General features: G+C 42.4%; 1 pseudogene; it reads left to right on the top strand.

Moving 5' to 3' along the window:
* Positions 1-2378: 2378 nt before the first annotated feature.
* LOC134413415 (iron-sulfur cluster assembly 1 homolog, mitochondrial-like) lies at positions 2379-3721 on the top strand (annotated as a pseudogene).
* The last annotated feature ends 18863 nt before the right edge of the window (positions 3722-22584 follow it).

Below are 22584 nucleotides of genomic sequence, written 5' to 3' on the forward strand. Positions count from 1 at the left end.
ATTAAAATAAATGGGGCAGGGAACAAAAGGAACATGATAGTCGGAGTCTACTACAGACCACCCAGTTAAGGAGAACATGAGGAGGAAGGTTTTGAAAAGCAAATCGTCAGTGTTTCAAGGAAGTGTGATATAGAAGTAATGAGGGACTTCAATTACCCTGATATCTGTTGGGAGACAAATTCTGCCAAAAGTGGACCCTCCAAGAAGTTCTTGGCATGTGTGGCTTATAACTTTCTCCTATGAAAAGTGGAGGAAGGACCTGGCTCTCCTTGACTTGATACTGACCAATAGGGGTGGCTTAGTGGATAAAGTGGCAGTTAAAGGAATTCTGGTGGAAAGTGACCATGTCATACTTGAGTACTGGATTTTAAAGGAAGCAAAAGCTGAGTGTAGCCATACACATACTCTGGATTTTAGGAAAGCCGATTTTAATAAACTCAGAACTATGATAAGTAAGGTCCCATGGCAAGTGACCCTAATGAGAAAAGGAGTCCAAGATGAGTGGAAGTTTTAAAAAAGGAAATATTTTAAAGGCACAATTACAAACAATTCCATCAAGGAAAAAAGATAGAAGACAACAGAAGAAACCAATGTGGCTCCATAAAAAGCTTCGAGATTACCTGAAAACAAAAACAAAAAAGACACCTATAGGAAGGTGGAAGGAAGGCCAGGCTACAAAAGAAGAGTACAGACAGGTAGTACAGAAATGCTGGAATTCAGGAAGGCTAAAGCTGAGAATGAGCTGAGGCTAGCAAGGGATACTAAAAGCAAAAAAAACCCAAACCTTTCTTCAGGTATGTGCATAGTAAAAGTCAGAGGAAAGAAATGGTGGTTCAACTACTCAATGAGGATGGCAAATTGATAACGACAAAGAAAAGGCAGAAGTGCTCAATTACTACTTTGGCTCAGTCCTTTCCCAAAACCTGGTCTATGACCCCCTGGTAAAAATGAAATACAAGCTGAAGGGGCAGGATTGCAGTTTGAGATTGATAAATGGTCAAGGAACACCTAGGCCATGGCTAGACCTACCGGGTCTAGTGCGACGGAGTGAGTATGATCTTGCGATATGCTTATTGTGAGATCTTCCCCTCTGTCTACACGTGGTGCACAATGTCTCAGGAGGAAGAGGGCGTCACGCCCACCATTTTGTTTGTTTGTTTTGATTGGAGAAGGAGCGCATGAGCGCTCATGCACAAACAATAAAAAAAAAAAAAAAAATCCCTGCTCTCCCCCACCCCAATGGGCACAGAGCTCTGCTATACAATTTTTGACCAGTTCATTTATTACAGATTTCAATTTTAAAACAATAAAAATCCATTAAAATAAGAGTATAATACCAGCTTTAGGCCAGCTTCTGCTCGAATATAAGCTGTAAGAGTGAACATAGGCCCAGTAGAATGTAAGATGCCCCAAATCTCAACCCTATATGACATCTGAGAAATAACCTTTGCTGCAAAAAATCTTAAAGCTGGACCAAATAGATTTCCGCCTTTGATTCTAGCAAACCTTAGAACTGAATGCACAGATTTTTGAGCTTTTAATTTGCTTGGCTGAACACTGACTATTCCATGAACTGTTTTGAGCAAAGCAGAACCCCAAAATTGTTAGATCAATGTTCTTTCTCCCAGGGACGAAATCCAAACAGCCCCTAAGCATGACTCCACCATTCCAGCGACAGAGGGTTCAAAAGCGCTTTATTGATTAGTAATCAAGGCCTGGTCTCTTCAAAGGGAGCAATCAGACAAAAGACATAGGGAATACAGCACAGCATTTGAGCCTGCAAGGGGCAGGGCCCTGTTGCAGCATAAACCAATCAGAACATAACACTGGGGCATAGCTAATTATGCTAAACAATTCTCTCTGTTCTTTAAACAATCCCTTTGCCTTACAGTAAGTTACAGAAAGTTAACTTTGACACAGGAGGACTGGAGCCGGAGCTCTTGTTTATATTAGATAAGACAGATGCAAGGATGCACTCAAGGAGATATTTTCGCATATATGACATTATGACATTTTGCCTGCAATATGATGGCTACTTTACAGTTTCCTTTTAAAAATGGAGAGACTTCTGTTAAATTTGTGTTCCATTTGGTGCCCATCCAGTAGCCATTTGTGTTTTGGGGAGTGATTTTCAAAAACCACTGCTTTGGTGTTAAAATAATTCACACAGAGCTGTTCCTTGGGATATCCTCCCCCAAACACTTCCAACGATCTCATACAAATTTGGGCTGTCAGGTTCAAAGAGAATTAAATTAATTTGTGTGAACGTGTATATTCCACCAAGTGGTTCCAAAGACTGCAAACCTGATATATTGGGCACTATAGAATCACATTTGAAAGCAATCCATTAGCAGTTTCTCACATGTCTAATTACTATAATGGATAATCACAAGGGGAAAGCTTGGCTTGAGTATGGAAGACATAGCACACTTCCCAAACAGGAAATCCATGGGTAAATCAACAAATGATGTTGGCATTTTGCTTATTTAAGTTAATTTTTAAGTTTTCTCTGATCATTTGTAATGGCACTGGGTAATGATAATTCAGCAGAAAAATTCACGTTTTCTTCCTTAAAGGGCAGAAGCATCATAGATTTTTTTCTGATAAAGTAAAAGTGTGCCTCTTACATATTAACCAGCAAGTGACCATCAGCTTTTGCTTATGGAACTGGCAGGCTTTTAGGCCAAGCACTCCACCATACATACAATAAGGGAAGCATAGACTGAGCTGGGACTTTAATTATAATGAATCTTAGAGCCTGACTTCTGGAGTCAGAGACTCATGAACCATTTCCCACTTACAATGTAACTGCGAAATACCTGAGCACTTTTTGCTCAAATAAACTGCCCTTTAAGTGAAGTCATTGTTCATCGGACTGGTCTGATTTGGCATGCAGACAAAGGAGATGTGATCTTTACTCTCTGAGCCAGCCATAGGGCTACAAGCCCTGCAATGAGTTTCTGGACTGAGAAGTGCTGTCTGTACTGTCCAGTACAGTACACTGAAGCTGGTGGAGGGGACGGGAGGACCATGAGAAGGCACAGCCACACCACAAAATCATCATCAACTCAGAAGTTGCACAGAAAAGCTATGTTTGGATCCCAGCCAGAAGTTCTGGCAGCATGTACCTTTTGCATGCAAGATAGTAAGATATAATCTATCTGAAACATTCTTTGGAGCCACTTTTTTTTTCCTAAACAAAAAATGATCCAGGTGAATCCACTCACCCAAGATCAAAATACAAATACAAACCCACCCACATAAAACACATGGCATAAAAAATACACACACACACACACACACAAGCAATGCATAAAAAATAAAAATCCACCCATAGCTATACTGCAAAGGTGGGGAGATGTGGGCTCTTTCGTGGTTGGAGCTACAATCCAGACCATGAGCAAGAGAAAGATTCAAGCTCCAAAACCTGGCCTTACTTTGACCCCATCTGTTATGAATAAGATACATTGCTTAACCTTGACCATGTAGGAGATAAAGTTGGTGCCTGTACAAGAGATTGCAATGGACTTTTCCCCACACTAGAATATACAAAATCAAAAGTGGACTCTGATGAAGAAATAGTACAGGATGGTGGTAGAGTGTTGTTGAAAAGAGAGCACAACTCACACTTCTAGGAACCAAAATAGAAGACAAACTGTCCAATGAAGTTGTTTTCAGTAACCCAAACAATAAAGGAACATGCAGTTGTGGAGAGCTGTAATATTTAAAATATCGGGATCAATTTTATGACTTTTGACACCACAACTGCTTTCTAAAGTGATAACTTGGCATGTATTTTTCAGGTCTGCAGGCTTTGTAAAATATGGTTGACTATAGAAAAATAAACATACTTCATTTTGAAAATATACTCTGTTCGTTAAATTCCAAAACCTGTGTATAGAGTGCATAAAGTTTGGAAGTGGACTTGTCTGCAAAATCTAAGATTACAGAGGTACAGTAATATTTCTCTAATTGGATTTGCAGAAAATTCTCATTCTTCTTGTTAATGGTTTCCCCTCTCCAGCATTTCAGCAGTTCATTATGCTGCACACTTTGAAAGCTGTTATATAAAGTCTTGTTTCCACTTGTTTCCACTTGTTTCCACTTGGATTGAAAGGAATTACAGTATTGTATATGCAAGACCTAAAAATTAACTTTATGCTTTAAAGCAAAAGTAAATCTTGCGTATACTAGAAATTTCTAGATTTCCCTTTTTAGATTTATTTTTATATACCTTCAAAAATAAACTTGAATTAGAGAGGTTCATTGACATATATAGTTTCAGGTAAATTAATCTGCATTTCAGATTGCATTTACTTAAATCCTGCTCCCTTTCCTCACTCCCATTCCCCCAATTCTTGTAAGAGGGATAAATGTTCTTTTACCACTGGGAAAGCCACTGGTATTTTAAGGAACAGTCTTTCTGCTATGATTTTCAGAGAGGCAATGGGGCTGTTCACACAACACGCCAACCCACACAGTGGTTGAGTGTGGGGTTTTTATTGAACCGTGTTTTGTTGTTGTTGAACCGTGGGTTAGCATGTTGTCTGAACCCAGGACACCCCAAACAACCTAACAACAAACCATGGATTGCCAAGGTGGCTTGTTTGAGAAAATGTCCTGGGTTTAGGCAACACGTTAACCCATGATTCATCAAAGAAGCCACAATTTAACAACAACTCACACTCTACCACTGAGTGTAGGTTAGTGTGTTGGGTGAACCAAGTCAGTGAAGAATTGGTAGAGTAGGGGTTGTTTGTTGAACTGTGGGTTAGCATGTTGTCTGAACCTGTTACATTTTCTACAGGATAAATATGCAGTGTGGCTTATTTTTCTCAAACAAGCCACCTTGAAAACCTACGGTTTGTCTATTGTACTGCACGCTAGATCTGGATGACATGCCAACCCACACTGCGTCATGGGGAATTATGGAATCCAACAAACCATGGTTTCTCATCGTGTATTGTTTGTGGTTAACAAACCATGGTTTGTTAGCTCGGTTGGGTTCACACAACAACCCATGATTCGATAATCCTTACTCTGGGCTGGTATGTCATATGAACGACCTGATTAGTTAAAAATAGATCCTTATAGCTATGTCCTTGGGCTACTCTTGGTACTACCAAACCAGTGCGAAGGCTGGTTATTCAGTGGGGAGGCACATGTTGTCTTTACAAGTTCATGAGCACTCTCCAGATGTTTCAAGGTTGAGTGCTGGCTCTGAATCAAAGTATCAGAATTCCAAGATGATGCTCTGGCTTAGATGAAATCCTTATGTTACTATTTCAGGAAAATCCATTGTCTATAAATTGTAGGCTACAAAGCAGAAAGATGTATATTCATGTAACTTAGCTGAGGCAATATTTGATCAGACAATGAAACAGACTCTCATTGATAAAAAATAATAATGCTGCCCAGTTGCAAACTTCCTTGGCTAGAGTGAAATCATATCAGAGCTAATGATGTTGAGTAAAGGGGTTGCCCGCATACAGAAACATTACATCAAAAGCATGCCATTCAATTAATGGCTTCTATTGCAGCACCACAACAGAAAAATATACGGTTGCCAACTTATAGGTATGAAGTAAGAAGCGTTGTTGAAAAATAGAGGAAAGAAATAGTGGGAATATAAACACTATCAAAAGCTTCTTGTGAAATAAGAGGCTTCTCTGTTCCCAAGATATGTTCCATGGTTCTACTTGCTTGAACTGCCATTATGAAGCAGTTCTGTTTAGTTAAAAGCTGCCCATGAACTGACTGTAGTAGAATGTCTTGTTGATAAATGTCATTGAACTGAATTGCACTGCATTATAATACAAATTTGCAGCTACCTTAAGAACTGTCAAATATTCTTTAAAAACTGTATAATATCCAGGACTTTTTTATTCATTTTGCTGCACCCCCACCCCCTTCCTTCTTTTTTCAACTTTACACTTTTATACAGTCGTCCATTTTATATGCAGTCATCCCTTTCTCCAGTATTTTCTTTTAAAATGTTTGGTGCTTAGAATGCTTTTTTCTGCTTTTAACTTAACAAAAGAGCCCACTTTTTTCATTTTACTGGAATTAATTTGGCTGAAACTTCCCCAACTGTATTGCAAATACCTCCCACTTTACTGCTATGGATTTCCCAAGCGTTACTGAATTTCTGCCACTTAAAAAAAAAAATCTTTTCACATTACTTCAAAGTCTTCTTCTCTAAGCCCTGGTCGTCTTTGTGTTATTACCTTTCCTAAAGACGCTCATCAGCATCTCAGACTTGATGTTATAGCTAGATCCTAGGTGCTCTTCAGCTGCAACATGATACATCACATTTGGAGCATTTTATAACCATTGGGTCTGGACTAGCCTTTGACTTTGCTCATCATCCTATCAGAGTATTTCTGATGATTGCTCAGCCCAGCCCTTTGAATTTAAACCACGCAGTGAAATTCATAACCATAATTCTGCTTGAGGCTTATATGATACACCCTATAATTGGGCTGAAGCACTTTTGAACTGCTGCTTTCTGAGCAGAATAAATGTCTACATGAAGACATTATTAGCTGGTATGAAAACATATCAAATCTGTCCACTTATACAGGGTCCCCCTCATTGAAATCCTGTAGTGGCATAAAATATAATTATTCAATAAGGGCATCTTTTATTAAATGCCCTTGCAAATGGGGGTAAGTACACTTTTAATTGAATAAATAGTGTTTCCTAATGCATTTTTGCCAATTCTCAGAATATATCAGCCATATTAAACTAAAACCTAGTTCATATGCTCCATTTTTCATTGCTCTATTTAACAGTTACTAATTTGGGGGTTGGGGGGTGTCTGTTGTAATAATGACTACGGAGATTTTTTGATCCCGACTTCCTGCCACCAGATTTCTCCTAGACCTGTCAAACATTTTAAGTAGCCTCCACTTTCCCACACTTCTCAATGAATACTGACATACCTAACTTAAAAGGATTACTTGCTGCTGAGAAGAATTGTAATCCTCTTTTTCCTGCTCTGTAAATCCTCTGGTAAGTAAAAGAGAATGGCTGAGACCTATTCTGCAAAGCAAGGTAATCACCATCTGGTAAGATACTGTTGTATACAAAAATATAAATTAAAAAGTCTTACGATTTACTTGTGCTCACACACATCCTGTAACAGAGTCTAGGTGTTTTAATTCCATGCCCTTTGTTTTCTCAGCCTTTCATTATGCATACTTTTCCAGAAGTGTCTTAATTCATAGCCACAAAGAATTTTAGTAACGGTTGTTTGTTTTCTTTTATTCCTTACATGATGTAAGGATATGGTGATCTAGTTTCCAGAATGCAGTATAACTTCCATTTTAAAAGGGTAACCTTGAGTCTGTAGAAAAGTTATTTCCATTACATATTCTACCACATATTTTGCCCCATATTCTGCACCTGATATGTAGTTTAAACAAAACAGCCTTGCCGCTTGATACAAACAAGAAAGATTACCCCGGGGTAGTTTGTGCATCTGCAGGGCTCCTTTCTTCCTCTTGGTATGACAGACTTGGCAAAATGGAATGTAGCAGAAATCCCTAGGTTTAGGAATAACTTTACTGGATGAAACTTCATTCCTAAATATATCATTTTCTTAGATGCCATAAACATGCATATCATGCACCTTTAGTTCTGTAAACCTAATGTAAAAATTATGCTGCCATCATAAGCTTAAGCTTTTGTTCTCTCTGGTTTCTCTGGAACAAAGATAGAACCACAATTTGTGATGCATGTGTGCAGCAAAGCAGCATTGCCTTTGCTTTCTTTAGTGATGGTGGTCCTTTTGTGTGGCTAGTTGTGTGGCTACAGTACTCCAAATATATCTACTGGTGATTTGGTTGGCAGGCTGTATGAGACAAAGTTTATAACGTAGATACAGGCGAGGGAGGATTTCTTTTTCGTTTCTGTTGCAACAGGTAAACTGGTACTTGCGGATCAAGTCCTTGAATAAGGGGCTTCTGAATTTCACTGCAGGAGAGGTGTAGGAGTCCTACTCACACATTAAAACCGCTTCTATGTAACATTAACTGGTTCTAGGCTGTTCTTCTTAGACTTAATATTAATAAAGCCAATGACATAGATGATGAAGTCTTGCACTTCCAGGAATGGAAGGGCTTCTTCTGTTTGTGGAGAGGTCTTCAATCCAGTGGAGGCTGCAATTGACAGAAGGGAGTGGGCAAGGAGAGCCAATTCCCACCAATTCGCCCTGCAGCCCCATGCCATGTCCCATGCTTTTGCAGTGGGCTCCACAATTCAGTCAAGCAGATTTGGGGGAGCACAGGGGACTGCAAGAAACTTGGTGAAAATTTCCTCCCCCTCCTCTTCTTCCACTGGGTGTTCTACTCATAGAGTCACTGGATCCATGCCAGTGTTTGCATACCTTGTACAACCCAATACATAATATCTGCATATTTAACTACTATATCAATCTGTGATACTATACCCATGTACTCCCAAATGATAACATTTTCTAATTTGCATGCTACCCTTACTAAGCACTCGTGTTAGCATAGCAAGTCTTAGGCCATTGCTAGACCTACCTGATAATCCGGTGCTGAGGAGGGGCCAGCCTGCGCTAGAAGTAGTGTGGGCTGTTGCTCCAATCCACACGTCAGATGCGACGGGCTGCAGGAAAGCCCCGTTGTGTCCTCTATTTTGTTTGTAGTGTTAAAGGGCCGGGTGTGCACGAGCGCTCCAGCGGCAAAGGTAAGTCTTTAAAAAAAAAAAAGTTCTCCCTGCTCCCCCACCCTGCCCAGACCTCCCCCCTGGCTCTGATCTCTCTGCCCCCCCACCCTGGTTCCGATCTCCCTGCCCTGCCCTGATGGCTGCAGCGCTCCTGTGGAGCGCTGCACCCTGTCCACCACTTTTCCCGGCTACTTGTAAGTAATTGCGGTAGCCGGGAAAAGCGGCGGACCGGTCTACATGCTTGCGGTCTTGGGCTCAGCCCGAGACTGTGGGAAATACTGGGCTACAACTGTAGCCAAATACCCTGGGGCAAGGGAGGGTTACCCCTGCCTGACCCCGGGATACCCTGTGCGTCATCTGGACGCACAGAGGCGAGCCTAAACCCTGGTCTGGCAATGGCCTTAGGATCACCGTTAGTTTTCAGATAACCACATCTGAGCACCTTGCCATTTCTTAAGCTAGCCAGCAGGGCTGGCCTTCCCATGAGGTGGAGTGAAGCCCCCACCTCAGGTGATGGAGCAGGAGGAGCAATGAATTGCATTGCCCATCCCCACTCCCCCCAAGAAGACCTACTGCCACCTCCAGGAGATGCTTTGGAGAGCCTTGCCGGTCCTGATCCATCACCATGGCAAACTGCATAGTGATAGAGCAGCCACCCACTCAGAGCCAGGCAGTGTTTGGAGAGCTTGTGCCAGGGCAGCTATCCATCAACAATGTACACACTTTTAAAATAATCCATTTGCCAGTCATGAAAATTCTAACTAATCATCTTTCAGCTGTACTTGAACTGCCTTGATCTTGCTGCTGGTTGACAATAGTTTGGTCACTACCTGAGTCTGGAAGACCTCAGATTAAAGCTTCAAGTTCAACAGGGGTTCTACAATACAGTTAGGCTGTATTCAAAAGAGCACAGAACCACCCATGTTCTATGGTGGTGTCCATATTCTATATTGACCTGCCACTTCAAGCACATCTGTCCCTATTTCTTTTAGACAAAACATTTATTTATTTATTTATTTATTTATTTATTTATTTATTTATTTATTACATTTATATACTGCCCAATAGCCAAAGCTCTCTGGGCGGTTCACAAAAATTAAAACCATAATAAAACAACCAACATGTTAAAAGCACAATTACAAAATACAGTATAAAAAGCACAACCAGGATAAAACCACGCAGCAAAATTGATATAAGATTAAAATACAGAGTTAGAACAGTAAAATTTAAATTTCAGTTAAAATTAAGTGTTAAAATACTGAGAGAATAAAAAGGTCTTCAGCTGGTGACGAAAGCAGTACAGTGTAGGCGCCAGGCGGACCTCTCTGGGGAGCTCATTCCACAACCGGGGTGCCACAGCGGAGAAAGCCCTCCTAGTAGCCACCTGCCTCACTTCCTTTGGCAGGGGCTCACGGAGAAGGGCCCCTGTAGATGATCTTAAGGTCCGGGCAGGTACATATGGGAGGAGGCGTTGCTTCAAATAACCTGGCCCCAAACCGTTTAGGGCTTTAAATGTCAATACCAGCACTTTGAATCAGGCCCGGACCTGGACTGGCAGCCAATGAAGTTGTAAAAGGACTGGCGTAATGTGAACTCGTCGGCCAGTTCCTGTTAGTAAATGGGCTGCCTTGTTTTGTACCAGCTGAAGTTTCCGGACCGTTTTCAAAGGCAGCCCCATGTATAACATTGCAGTAATCCAAACGAGAGGTTATCAGAGCATGGATAACTGTAGCTAGGCTATCTCTGTCCAGATAAGGGCGTAGTTGGTATATCAACCTAAGCTGATAAAAGGTGCTCTTTGCCACTGAGTTCACCTGTGCCTCAAGTGACAGTTCTGGATCCAAGAGCACCCCCAAACTACGGACCCGATCCTTTAGGGGGAGTGCAACCCCGTCCAGGACAGGGCAAACATCACCTCGCCGGACAGATGAGCCACCCGCTAACAGTACCTCCGTCTTGTCTGGATTGAGTCTTAGTTTGTTAGCCCTCATCCAATCCATTACCGTGCCCAGGCACTGGTTCAGAACAGCCACTGCCTCACCTGGGTTTGATGAAAAGGAAAGGAAAGGGGGAGCTGGAAACATAGCTCCCCCTCCCCCAAAGCCTTTTTTGCTGGTTATTAACAGGTCAGGTCATTGGACTTCTCAGTGCCGTTTGATGGCATTGACCATAAGTATGGAGGGGGGGATTATGCTGGGGTTTCCACAGAGCTCTATTTTATCCCACGTGCTTTTCAACATATCCATGAAGCCATTGGGAGAACTTGTCCAAGGATGTAGGATGAGGTGTCATCAATATGTAGATAACACCCAGCTTTACCCTTCTTTTTCATCTAGCCCAGGTTAGGCAATAGGTGTTCTGAATCAGTGCCTGGGTGCAGTAATGGAGTGCATGGCAACCAATTAACTGAGACTCAATCCAGACAAGATGGCGGTGTTGTTAGTAGGTGGTTCATTTCTCCAGCTGAGTGGTGTTTAACTTGTTCTAGAGGTTGTTGCACTGCCCATAAAGGATTTGGTTCATAATTTGGGAACACACTGGATCCAGCATTGCCACTGGAGACACAGGGTGGCCCTAGTGGTACAGAGTGCATTTTATAAGCATACCAACTGCAACCTTATCTGCACAGAGATAGCGTGGTTACAATTATCCATGCTCTAGCAATGTCTTCTTTGGATTACTGCCATGCGTTATACATGGAACTGTCTTCGAAATACTGTCCAGAAATGTGAGCTGATCCAAAATAGGGCGATGAGATTGTTAACAGGAACTGAACGATATTATGCCATTTGTTTGCCCTCTGCACTGGCATTTAGTCTGTTTCTGGACCCCAATTCAAAGTGCTAATATAATTTTTTAAAGCCTTAAGTGGATTGGGGCTAAGTTACCTGAAGTATCATCTCTTATCATATATGCTCAGACCATAAGATTACCTTCAGTGGCCTTCTCTTGGTGCTCCCACCAAGTAAATTGAGCTGAGTAGCTAATAAAGAGAGGGCCTTCTCAGTGGTGGCACTCATTAGGGAATAGCCTCCCCAGAGAACCTGGTCTTGTTTCTACATTGTAGTCTTTTTATTGCCAGATTCATCCTGGCTTTTTAGTCCTTCAATATACCTTGACTTCAACAAAGCATTTGACAAAGTGCCCCATGATTTTCTGATTAGCAAACTAACTAAAATGGGCTAGATGGAACAACTATTAGGTGGATCCACAGAAGGCTACAGAATAGGACTCAAATGGTACCTTCTCAAAGCGTGGGGAGGTAACGAGCGGGCTACCCCAGTGTTCTTCAACATTTTTATTAATGACTTGGATGAGGAGGTGCAGGGAATGCTTATCAAATTTTCCAATGACACATAATTGGGAGGGATAGAGGAGGGCCAGGATCTCTTTTCAATCATCCCAGAGTGCAGGACACGGAATAACAGGCTCAAGTTACAGGAAACCAGATTCCGGCTGGACATCAGGAAAAACTTCCTGACTGTTAGAGCAGTATGACAATGGAACCAATTACCTAGGAAGGTCATGGGCTCTCCCACACTAGAGGCCTTCAAGAGGCAGCTGAACAGCCATCTGTCAGGGATGCTTTAAGGCGGATTCCTGCCTTGAGCAGAGGGTTGTACTCAATGGCCTTACAGGACGCTTCCAACTTAACTAGTCTATGATTATTATTTTTTAAATGGTGTTCATATTATTTTTTACCTTAGCACTGTTGTTGGTTTTATTTTGTTGTTGTTGGGTATATGCTATATTTTATGTTTTTATATATTGTTTGAGCTCTGTTTTGTGAAGCACCCAGAGAGCTTTAGGTGGTATAGAAATGTAATAAATAAACTGGTCCGTTTAGCTAGGTACTGTCTACTCTAAGTAATAGCAGCATACCAGGGTCTACTGCCCAAGATCCTTTTAGATGTATATGTCAAGAATTGAACCTGTAACCTTAAACATACCAGGCATGTGCTCTATTGCTGAGCAATGGGATCATGTGGCATGGAGATGTTTTTTTCTGTTGAGCCTTATGTTGAAATCTGGCAGTGCTTAGTTTAAAAATTGGGTGCGGGGTGTGTGTAGATTTTAAAGTATTTTGTTAATGACATTTTTAATATGTGTCATGGGCTGAGCCCATGGTTCCTTTAAGAGAACATCTTTATTTCATCCCGGGGAGTGGGGTTTCTTTGTGTCCGAAAAGGCAGTAGCAAGTAAAATGCCAAGGCCACGCTGGACGAGAAGCATCTGGCATCTGATAACGCCTCCCCAGGCTGGTACTGGGGAGAGTAACAAGTTGCAGCAGTGCAATGTCTGGGAGCATTCTCCCCTCCTTTTGGGAGAGGTGTGGGTTGCTATGGGGTTTCTATTGGTCAAGGTGGGTCTGGTGACAAGGGGGTCCCAGAAAGGGATAAAAAGCCTAGGCACCCAAGGGTCCGGTCTCTTTCCTGTGGGTGTCAGGAGTCCAGCATGTGCGTGGTGAGTTAGAGCGTCCAGGCCTGGCCGGCTGGATAATCCACTATATCTACTTTAGGTTCCATTGCAGAATTGAGATCCGAGCACTATAGGAGGAGCATTTCCTTTCCCACTTTTCTGTTACATTCTGCTTTAGGTGGTGCTGTGGGATAGCAGAATAGCACAAATACATTAGAGGAAATCACACTTTCTTTTGCCATCAGAAATAATACCCCATCTCCCTTGCCCTAAAAAAAAACCTGGCAGAAAGTGCTATTTACAAACTGAAGCAAAGCTGGAATGCCACAGCATTGTCTAAAGAACCCGTAAACAACCATGAGTAGGGAATGGTGAGCGCACAACAATTCCCTTGTGTAGAAAAGCTCATTGCAAGACAGAGGTAAGAAATAAAGAGACGACACACAGAACTTTGGGTTTAAACAGGGCCACATTTATTAAAGATCTGCAAAAGGGGTGAGAGATTTTATCGGGCATCCAGCCTGGCCTGCTTTCAGACCTTTCTGAGTAAGGGCGAGCATTCTTGGCCAGTGGGTTGGTGCTGCATCCTTCACCCTCCCACTGGCCTCTTGGGGATAGGAAGACCTTCCCTTATCACCCCAAAACCCAGGCCACCAGGCTCAAGGTGGGTGAGAAAGGTTGGCCTCAGAGGTAATCCTTATCTCCCAGCCTGACCACAAGGCTCAATACTGGGAGCCCTCGGGAATTACCTGTCACAGCAACAGTGCCTGAATGATCACCGATAAAATTCCCTCTGGATGCCCGTTCCTACCTGCCATGGGGGGCATCAAGCCACTTGATTAGTCCCCCCCCCAATTTAAGAGCCCAATATTAATCCCTCCCAGTCCAGTGGCACCACCCTAAGTTACTCAATCACAATTGGGCACATCTCTCCCTTTACCCCGTCCGCAATTTCCTCCCCACGCCCAGGCTTAGCCGGGCGTGGCAGAATGGCCATAGTCTCTACAGTTCAAGCTAATGAACAATCAGTTGCCATAGAATCATAGAATAGCAGAGTTGGAAGGGGCCTATAAGGCCATCAAGTCCAACCCCCTGCTCAGTGTTGCATTTAGCTTCACATCCCAATCCTAAAAAACTTGGCATGAGGTCTGATTTCTTTGAATAGGACATACTCCCAAGGCAGTATGCCTAGGACTGGGTCTTGTCATTAAAACGTAACTTCCATAGGATAAGGAGATCAATCAGAGGACCCTCTTCCATTTTCATCTGATGGTAGAAACACCCCATAAGAAATGGATGTTTAAGAGTGAAATCTTTGCTAGGTTTGGAATATGATTAGCTCCTCTTCTGATCCCTTGGAGTGCTTATCCTGTTCAGTAAATTGTCAATATTATCACCCTTAATTATGTAAACTGAGAATGAACATCTAAAAATGCAGGCGGCTTAAGCAGCAGATATTTATATTTTCACAGCATCTTTCTTGCTCTATTTTGATTATTTAAATTTGCAGCTGTCCTCTCATTGCTGAGATTTTTTTTTCTCCACCCACTGGATTCAAACATTTCTCATCTCTTATAGATTATTCTCCTTTTCCTTCATGTGTGTGTCATTTAATTTTACGAGGAACAAAGCTTGCTTTTATTCTCTAGAGTCCCCCACCCCCCGTAGAACGAAATAGCAGCCAAAACAACAGCATTTTCTCAGATTCTGTTGTAGAATTTGGAACAAACAGAAACAAATGAAGAACAAAATGGAGCCAGAAAGAGGAACTGACTATAGAAACATGATTTTTTGAATCCATAAAACAATTATTATACTTAGGGGCTACATCATACAAAATGTCACCTCTAAGGGCCTTGCTAGACCTGGTGGAAAATCCGGGGGAGAGGAGGGGAGACCTCGTCTTATGAATAACATGAGATCTCACCCTTATTCACACGGGAGCTGTGACAAGCTCTGGAGGAGAGCTGTTGCGGCCGCCATTTTTTTTCCTTTTAAAGCAGCAGCAGCAGTGCAGGAGCCAGGAAAGGTAAGTGGGTTTTTTTAAAAAAAAATTCTCCTTCCCCCCCATCCGCAATCTCCCCCCCCCCCGGCCTTATTCAGCTTTCTCCCCCCTGTCCACGATCTCCCCTCCCTGGCCCCGTTCACCTTCCCCCCCCCGTCCACAATCTCCCTGCCCTGGCCCCGTTCTCCTTCCCCCCCCCATCCGCCATGTCCGATGCCCCCCCGCCCAATCACCCCCCACCCGATCACCCACCCGCCACGTCTGATGCCCCCCCGGCTGCGATCTCCCCACCCTGGCTCCGCTCTTCCCCCCAGCTCTCCCACCAGGTCCACTCTTCCCCCCCCCCCGGCCCCCATCTCCCCCCTGCGATTTCCAGTGCGTGGCTTCTCCCAGCTACTCGCAAGTAAGCCGTGTAGCCGGGGAAAGCTGTGGAACCAGCTAGACCTTCCGCAGCCCCAGGCTCAGCCCGGGGCTGTGGAAATACTGGGCCACAACTGGTGCTGGTTATCCCAGGACAAAGGAAAGTTTAGCCCGGGCTGACCCTGGGATCTCCTGTGCGTCATCTGGACGCACAGGGGTGAGCCTGGGTATCAGCCTGGGCTAAACCCTCGTCTAGCAATGGCCTATGAAGGAAATAGCATGAATCATGTCAATTGTGGCAGGTTTGTGAAATATGTGAACATGTATAAAGTGTGGTGAGTGGGTGAAGAGAGAAAAGGAAACATATTGAGCTGGAAAAAAGTCTTTTATGAAGATTACTAAATAGATAGATTTGTATACAGAGTAACTCAAGATAAAAGGCCCTAACTGAGATGGAAGGTCTGCCACCATTGCTGGAATCAAAGGATCAAATGTTTTGCTAGAGGACCCCAGCTAAAACTACATCACAGCAAATTTAGTCCCTGTTTTATAAGGTAGCAATTTTAGCTCAAAGCTTCCTGAGGAAAAAAGTGGATCTCTGAAGAGCACAGAGAATGGACTACAAAAGCTACTAGTGCTATTTGCCAGAATAAATCCTAAAAAAATAAATTGGTGTAGATATATTCTGCCATACAAGTGCTTCTCACCCTTTGTTACTGTCTTTTTAACACTTATGGAGCAAATCACACACTCTCTTTCTTGCTGAATAACTACATGTTTAAAGTCTAGCAGAACATTGTGGTTTCCTCATTGTTTTCCCAGACAGGAATAGGCTTATCTCTTCTTCCCAGAAAGAAGTGTTGGTATAACAGAGCTCCAAAAACTTGTCAGGCTGCCCCAGGAACAAAATAATGGTTGAAAAAAAAACAATGCCAGGAAATTATCAATCCTCAGCACTAAAATCCAGTTCACAGGGCAATGGATCACCAGGGTTATCTTCTGTTGCTCTGCTCTGATTTTGAGGATTCGATAAGACAAGTCCCTTCCAAATTAAACTACAAACACATTTTCTTGAAAGATTAGCTGTAGAGCATCTAGGCATCTCCTATGGAAAGTATCCCAGGTTTCATTCTTTTGGTTTGTAATTAAAACCAGATTCCATAGAGGAGGGGAAAAGGCATAGACATGAACCTATTTTCTTTTTTCGTTTTTTAAATTTATTTTTAGTAGTTTTGGTTACAGAGGTCAAATGTTACAGCATTTGGATATACACATATATCTATACATTCCATGTCAATTCAGATACAAATTACAAGTTTCATTATTGTTTAACCCACTTTGAAGAAGCTCTGTTGGCCATTTCACCATCAGAACTTTTGGTGTATGTTGTCCACTAATAATACTAATCATATCGTCAAACACCTCAAACTGGGTAACAACAGCACAATTTCCTCAAAAGAAATGAGAGGTAGTATAGGTGACAAAAGCCCACACTTCTTATACAGTCACACACAAAAATATAAGTTTATTCAGAAGAAAAATTGATCTGGTTGTTCCTCTCCCACAGGAAAAAAAACTTTACCTGTACAACAGTTTAATGACTTTTATATGGAGAAGGAAGGGCGGGCTTCTTTAAAAATGAAGGGAAATGAAATGAATCCTCCCATGGGATGTATGGATGTTTACAACGAGTCGGGGCTGACCTAATTTTCTAGATAATAATATAATGAGATCTGGAGAACGTCTTTTTTTAAAAAAAAATGGCGGGTGCGACGCCTTGCCCAGAGGCAGAGTAGAAGCGGACCGGGGACCCCTAGAAGCAAGGCGAAGAGAAGCGCCCATTTTCGGAGCGCTTCTCTTTCCGCGGACTGATCCGATCGCCATTTTGAAACATTTCGCCCATAGGATTGCATTGCGGAAAAGAAAAGGGGATAACTGTGTTGTTTTTGAAGCTATCTTTCTGAAACTTCTTGTGCTTAGAGAGTCATGGCTGGGGGTCATTTTGAGCCTACTCTCAGCTCTCTGCGTGGTGCAGTTCGCTTGCTAGAATTTTTTAAAAAGTAGGGTAAAGGCGGGAAAAAGATTACCTTTTTGATTGCTGAGGGGCAGAGTCAACTCCCGGTCATGATCACATGATCCCAAAGTTGGAGGAGGGGATAGGCAAAACGGGTAACTTGGGATTCTGGGAACTTCTCTTTCTTAGTCTGAACGGACTTTTCCCAGTGTTTTTTAAAACAGTAGCCCCACCAAATGCACAAACACAACCTGAAATCATATAATAAGCCAATAATAAGAGATAGAAACACAGCACTGCTACCCACCCTAACTTTTGGGGAACAACTGAAAAGATGTGGTGCAAGGGGATGAGCTCCCCTAGGGCATGTGGACGTGCCCTCACTCCTGTATTTGGAGGGCCATCAGAGCCCTCCAAAGAGAGTAACCCGGTGGAGCAACGCCTATCATGAGTTGAAGTGAGAGCTTTGCTTCTTAAAAGACTGGTTCCTAGACAGGACCAGTTAAATTGGCCGATGATTCCCCATCTGGGCACGTCCACCACCACCCCCTTATTACTGGTAAAAGACAGATATAGCCTTTTTTAAAAAGTTCTTCTTGTTGTTTATTCAGCAACACTGCTGCTTTTAATTCCACCCCTCCTTTATTTATTTATTTATTTATTTATTCCATTTTATATGCATTACTGGCTTATCCTTGGCTCACTTCCTCATGCCCCCAGAAATGTCTGCTGCCTGCCTGCCTTCCCTCCCTCCTCCCCTGCCCGCCTCACAGGGATGTTGTGTGTGTCTGGCTTTGACTCAGGGGAGAAGTCCTTCCTGCACTCAATTAGACTTTTGGAAGTTCCAAATCCATTTTTCAAGTGTGGAAGAAGATTCATAGGTTTATCTCTACTCCCCAATTCATGGCATGTTGGGATTTCCTTTGAAATGGCCCCTTTGAGCTGTCTGCAGGTTTAAGCCCCGCCAAAAATCAGGGGATGATAGGATTGCCTTGTACCTTGGCATGATTGTGGGTCTAGATGGCATCTGTGAGTGTGCCCACTTCCCTTTTTTTATCTGTCCAAATGTCAGCGAACAGTCCACGTCTGCAAATGGGGTGCCCGATTTCATAAATTCCCCAAAAATCAGGGGATGATGGTACTGCCTTGAGTCTGGGCGTGCATGTGTATCCCTGGATAAGCTGTCATGGTGGCAAATTTGAAGTTTCTAACATGCAAATTGACGGAGCTATCAAAAGGGGTGTGAATGGGGTGCCCGATTTTCATAGATTCCCCAAAAATCAGGGGATGATGGGACTGCCTTGAGTCTGGGCGTGCATGTGTATCCCTGGATAAGCTGTCATGGTGGTGGGTTTGAGGTTTCTAACGTGCAAATTGACGGAGCTATCGAAAGGGGTGTGAATGGGGTGCCCAATTTTCATAAATTCCCCAAAAATCAGGGGATGATGGGATTGCCTTGAGTCTTGGCGTGCGTGTGTATACCTCCATGAGGTGTCATGGTGCCAAACTTGAGGTTTCTAACTTTAACAGAAAAAAAGTTGTATACTTTTTTAGCTTAATGCAAGCCTATGGGGGGGGGGAAACGGAGCTCCGATCCGGATCTGGAGCTCCGCAGTGGAGCGGAATGGACATAGGCAGAGCAGGGGCAGAGCGAAGCGGCCCGATCTGCAAATCGCGGATCTGGAAGAGAAGCGGAGCGGGGGGTCTGTGCACACCCCTATTGTTTAGTCCAAAGGGGGCACATACATACATTTTGCAAGTACTCCTTATGCTGTTTTGTTAGCCTTTTTAGGCAGAATATAAGGTTGTCAGTCACCAGTTTTACTGCCCGTTTTCCTGTACAGAAATTTAGTTCATTTGAAGCGAGCTGGAATTACACAGGGAAGAGAGCAGTGGCTATATGTAGATTGTACAGTTCAATGGCATAGCGCCCTCTAGTGGGCGTTTTATAGTGAAACTTCACCTGCACACAGCAGGAAATTGCAACAAATACTGACAACTTAGAAGAGTTGGGTTTCCTGAGAATTATTTTTTATTGCTAAAACTGGGACTTAAATTGTAAAGCAGCTCCTGTGTTTTTGGCAAGCCTAGCTGAGCTGAACAGCAAATAAAATGTATAAGAATGAAATAGTGACCCGGCAAGGATCAGGTCTCCCCAAATATGTTCAAAAGATGTTCTTTAAAGGATCATGGATAGGCAATCTATCTTTATTGGCTACATCTGCCAAATCTTTAGTTCCTTGTGTGTTCCATGACACCAAATGTCAGGCTACCAGTAAACAAAGTCTACAAGTGTGACCTGCTTCTTTACAGTACAACTGCTTGTTTTTCGGATAGTTCCTGTTTTATACATCGTGGTTTTTAGCTGTATATGTATACATTTTATGTAACAATACTGCCATCTGCTGGTGGGGAAAAATCCACCTGCAATGTTATATTGCCAACGCAGAGGCTGAAAGACGAATAAATAAAATTAGAAGGATAATGTTTAACAATCGCACAATACTGATTTTTTTAAAGCAACAACAACAAATTTAATAAATGATTTTTAAAGGATGATCAAATATGCTTTAAAATATCACACTGATTTGAAGTGTGCTTTCCCCTCCAGCATGGCTATGTCATAAGCACTCATGTGGATGGAATGTAACACAATGTGCACACACACAAAGTACTATACCCCATGAAGTGTGGTAAGTCAATTACAGGTGCTCATGTAGAGGGGTTAACCTTCGCATAACCCACGCTTGTCGGGTTGACACAACACAACAATCCCTGAATGGTAATTGTTTATGCGATCTGGTGCCTGCAGGCAAGCATCTTACCATGGATTAAATAATAGCACACTGCAGGATGTTGTCCAACCCAGCAGCTACCTGCTTAGTGATATTTTCATGACATATCTTAGAAGCAATCCTCAAAGACAAACAAAAGGGAACTGTTCTCCCCTTTCATTTGTTGTAGTTTTAATAAAAACGTTTTTAAAGTTTTGGAACTGTAGAGAAAAGAAATGCAAGTGCCCAAAGCAGCAAGAGACAAAATAAGATTGGCTTTGTGCTGAACTTATAATATAGAACCAATTCTGCCTCTGCATGGTGTTAATCAATAATAACTTTATTGAAACAAATGGCGAGGTAATGGTATTTTTTTTTAAAAAAAAAGTACTAGAAAAAGGTGGCTTTTCACACTGTTAAACCTGCTGGTATTAGCTTATTAGAAAAGACCATTATAAAAGCACATGATTTCATCCACATTACATACAATATCATGGGAAGGCTTTCTCTATTTTTTTTATTGTTTTCTATCATTATTTCTTTGAAGAAATGTAGGGTTATTATCCCAAACATTAGCCAGCTGGTCTGCTGAAGTTCCCCCTTTCTCCTCCTTTTCTTTTCTTTTTTTTAAATTTTGGTTCTCTCCTTATGATTGATCCTTTGTTGCATTCTAACAGTTTTTGGCTGCAGAATGTGTTTTGTCACGACTACATGTCACTTAGAAATCCTCTTTATTTGTGATAGGTAGTACTATTTAGTTTACTAATGAAAACCTTATGAAAATCAATACAGACTTGGATGATAGTGGGTCATTATTAAGTTGGATCCTTTTCATCAAGTTGTTTTGGATTTCTTTGTCCGTTTTAATATTTAATCTCAATTACGGTATGCTTATAATTGTCTAACCTGCCAAATGTATGGTGTTTGAGCAATATGAGGTTGCTCTTAGATCAGTGAGAGACTTTTAAAGGAGAATGAAGGAAATTAGGGGTGGGAGTAAATAAAACCAAGATTTAAATGATTAAATAATTTAAAATAAATTGTTATAGGATAACATGGAGGGAAGGGAGTCCAATAATTATATAGTCCACCAAAGTAGGGTTATTTCTTAAAACCTATCTCTAGCAGTGCAGCCCAACACTCAGATGCTGAGGCCCAGAATTGGCAAAAAGGCAGGAAATAACAACAATAACAATATACTAGGCCTCAGTCACTAACAGTTGGTTATAGAGCTGCTGCTGACTGCCCCCTCATAGTTTCCTCAGAACCCTTCTCTTTGCCCTTGCCCACGCTCACAATCTCCTCAACACCTCTCTCTCATTGTAGCCCCTCAGAGTCAAAAAGGGTTGAACTCTTCATTCCACCAGAGGGTCTCACTGGGTTGCACAATGTTGTACAAGGCAAAGTGACCAGCTTTGCATGTAAACAAAGTTACCTTATCCAGTGGTGCTTGGCCATCCAAACTCATCCACAGAATGCTTCGTGGGCACAATCCAGCTAACATTTTAACAATTTTCAGCCCCTTCAATTTCAATGACGAAGTCAGCATGTGCTTAATCTCCAAAGGGGGCTTAAGAGTGACTTGACTTCTTGATCTGCTCTGTATAGTTCCATATCAATGAATTGTTTTTATACAATAGTCACAGATCCTAGGGTGACCATATGAAAAGAAGTACAGGGCTCCTGTATCTTTAACAGTTGCATAGAAAAGGGAGTTTCAGCAGGTGTAATTTGTATATGTGGAGAACCTGGAGAAATTCCCTCTTCATCACAACAGTTAAAGCCACAGCTGTCCTGCCCTCTTTTAAATCTGGTCACTCTAGTATAGCTCCTGCACTTTAACTGTTGTGATGAAGAAGGGATTTCACCAGGTGCTGCATGTATACAGATGACACCTGCTGAAATTCCCTTTTCTATGCAACTGTTAAAGATACAGGAGCCCTGTTCTCCTTTTCATACGGTCACCCTACAGATCCCTCTAGAGCAGGTGTTGGCAATGTGGCCCACCAGGACCTCACTACCTTGCCCTGCCAGAGCCCTCCCCTTCCCCACTACTCACTTGCCATTCACCCCTGCAGTCAGAAATCAGGAAGCTGTGAGATGTGTCTCATGATCTGCCAACTTCCTGCTTCCTCGATCGGAGGTAAGGAGAAGCGTGGGTTGGTGGATGTGTGGGTGGGGGAGAAGCGGACTTACCTGAGCTCTGTGTTCTTTTCTTGGATTAAAAAACCATCCAAACAGGATGGACATTTATTTTCCATCATGCAGAAAACAAAACAAAACTGTGTTGCGTCCAGTAAATAACAAGCTCTCAATAG

This window comes from Elgaria multicarinata, chromosome 1 (assembly GCF_023053635.1).
Source record: "Elgaria multicarinata webbii isolate HBS135686 ecotype San Diego chromosome 1, rElgMul1.1.pri, whole genome shotgun sequence".
Lineage (NCBI taxonomy): Eukaryota > Metazoa > Chordata > Lepidosauria > Squamata > Anguidae > Elgaria > Elgaria multicarinata.